Raw genomic sequence first — 2,965 nt, forward strand, 5'->3', positions numbered from 1 at the left:
CTTCCAGAGTTTGATTTGGGCAGCAATGCGCAGAGAGTTCCATACCTTGGAAGATCTGAAAATATAAATTAATACCACTATACAAAACATAATTCTGAAAAGTCAAGGCATCAGACAATGAAAGAACTGTACAGTGATGAGTTGTTTGCACAATTTCCAAGTACTGCTACTGATAATTTGATGCTAGTGTGCTAAAATAACCATTTATATCAATACTAAAGAACAGCTTGACAAGTTGCTCAACATTCCTCATTTTAATGCAGTGATAACTGCAGGCTTTTTCGTGTAAAGACAATATTGTGACTTTAATATTACGACTTTATTTTCATAATATTATGACTTTATTTTTATATGACTTTAATGTCATAAGATTATGACTTTATTCTTCTAATAAAAAATTAAATAAATCTTGTTGTGTGGCGCTAATACTCTGTCGTACTATGTAATTATTTCAAATTACCTTTTTAAAGATCTTCTCGTGGTTTACCTGGTGCTTCTCAGGTTGATCTCTCCCATAAGTCCGTGTTTCGGTTCTTATTGGTCTCTGCAAGTCTTGGAGAGGTAACTGTGTGGTTCAGCGTCATCCTGCCTGTGACTTATCAGTCGGAGTGGTTTTGTTGCCCTCTAAGGTTGTGTTTGGTGTGTTTTCTGTCTGTTTGTTTAGGAGGTAGTGGGTGTGTCCAGGTTCAGACGACTCATCTGCTTCTAGCTTTGACGGTGCTGGCTGGTGTCCGGTGGAGGAACCATGCACACTGCAGGTAATTATTTTGGCAGCTTTAGCCAGGGTCGGTCTGGGCAATGCAAGTGGCCCATGAAAGTCTGGTTCCCACTGCTCCTCAGTCTGCTGGATAGGGAGCTGTGACGGCTTACGGTCAGGGCAGACCTGTTATCTTAGATTGAAGGGAAGGTTTGGCATCTGTCTCCAGACCACCTTCTCATGGTGTCTGCTGAGGGGGGCTGGCAGCCTCTAGCAGGTCTGAAGCCCTCCATTCAGCAAATGCTAGAGCTCCTTCTACAATGAGGACTCATGCTCATTGTTGGCATGGTTTTTCGGCATGGTGCAGGCACAAGGGGGTAAACCCAGTTTCTTGTTCCCTGCAGGACATCCTGAGGTACCTACAAGGTCTGTTTGATGCTGGACGGGCTGCATAAACCATGAAGGCAGACATTTCGGCCAATCATAGTGACATTGATGGCAGATGGGTGGGGGGCACATTATTGGGTGATGCAGTTTCTCCATGGTGCAAGGAGGCTGCATCTCCTGTTACAGAGGCCACCGGCAGCATGGGACCTTCCACTGGTGTTAAAGGCCCTTYGTGGGTCGRCTTTCAAGCCAGTGRGTGCTGCCCCASTGWATCTGGTGTTTATGAAAACTGCCTTCCTTTAACAGTGACTATAGGTAAGTGGGTCAGTGAGCTCCATGCACTTGCTATCAGCCCAACTTGGCTGCGTTGGAAGGCAGATGGATCGGGGTCAACATTATGGCCAAACATCGCCTTTTCTCTTAAGGTTCTGAGTCCAGGCTAAGTAAACACAACCATCAAGCCGGGGGTATACTGCTGGTCACACTGGTCACCTGGAACTTCTCCCAGGAGAACGAAGGTAGTCTTATGCCTGCTCCTTATAGACGCATGCCCAGGTGGGCTACATYTCTATGTGACTGTCAGAAGTGTTTTGTCGATTTAGAACTACTGAAAGCAGAAAAAGGTTTAAAAGGTTTATTAATACACTGTTTTGCGCTGGACCTCCGGACCCTCGGGATGGCACMAACTGCGGAGCAGAAGACTGATGAGTTTCAGGACTAGTGAAGGAGGATTTGCAAAAACAAAAGAGTGGCTACTGACCTTGCAGCTGCGGATGAAACAGACTGGGTAAGTCCGCTGGGGATGTTGGTCCATGTCCAAGAGGAGYAGCGAGTGGGTTACGGTAATCCAGTAAGTGGTCTGAGGTCAGAGCTCCAAATCACAATCCAAAAGGCAGGGTCCAGATAACAGAAACGGTGTCAATAGGCAGGGTTCAGAGTCAGTGTGAGAATCAGGCAGGAGGCAGGCAGTGGGTCATTAACAGGAGTTAGGATATGTTGAGATRATCTGTCAGATGATCTCAAGCTGGTTGCACCATCAGGGCACAAAACTAAAAGTAAATCAATGTTGCAACAAATATCAAAGCATTACAATGTATTTAAACCTGAAAATACATACATATATGTACTGTACATTTTACAAAAGTACACAATTCAATAAATAAACGAAGAGAACATAACCTCCCCTCCCACTCACCCCCTCCKCAATTGTAGACAAAGTTACACCCTTGGTTTTCAAAGTGACTACARGTAGAAAACTGAAATAATTCAATTCATAAACCTTTATTGGTTTTTTTGTACTGTACGTTGACGAATTTTTGATTAAATTTAAGGAAAAGGGGCAGAAATCATAAAATTATTTTCTTCTTCTGCTACCCTTCATTTAATTTGATTTGGGGGTTTTTTGTACGTTGAATTTTTGTTGTTTTGTTTTGAATGAATAAATGAATACAAATTTAATTTAATTTAATACAAATGTAAGTTTACCTGCTGTTTATGCATTCATATATTTCATGTGGCTTTTTGTTTTTAAAAACGAAAAGAGCTGGTTTTGGATTCAAGTCCAAGAATCAGGCTTTTCATGACTTCTTATAAAGATTAGAGGCTGAATGTTTTCTAAAAATGAGAACAAAAAAAATGAAATGACATTTCTGAGCAGTTGTATAGCCACTCAAATGTCAAAAGCTTTGGGATATTTTCAGTATTTATGAAGTATTTAAAATAAATAACTGTGCAGTATTTGTGTCTGTAATTAAGTTTTAAGGCCCTTTGCTGGGGGTGTGCAGAATACTGTGAATAAATATCAATATACATATTACTGTATATCTAAAAATGATACCATGTCTGGTATGTTGTGTCTGTACTCTCACTCTGTCCCAGGAG

At 41.6% G+C, this 2,965-nt stretch overlaps 1 long non-coding RNA gene across 1 annotated transcript in view; it reads right to left on the reverse strand.

The window, feature by feature from the left end:
- Nucleotides 1–2,045: 2,045 nt before the first annotated feature.
- LOC106531517 (uncharacterized) overlaps nt 2,046–2,965 on the reverse strand; it is a 5,159-nt gene continuing 4,239 nt past the window's right edge. The window contains exon 3 of the long non-coding RNA XR_001311924.1: nt 2,046–2,133. This is a non-coding gene — a long non-coding RNA (uncharacterized LOC106531517). The remainder of the gene's footprint in view (nt 2,134–2,965) is intronic.

The sequence above is a fragment of the Austrofundulus limnaeus genome, unplaced genomic scaffold (assembly GCF_001266775.1).
Source record: "Austrofundulus limnaeus strain Quisiro unplaced genomic scaffold, Austrofundulus_limnaeus-1.0 Scaffold646, whole genome shotgun sequence".
Taxonomy (NCBI): domain Eukaryota; kingdom Metazoa; phylum Chordata; class Actinopteri; order Cyprinodontiformes; family Rivulidae; genus Austrofundulus; species Austrofundulus limnaeus.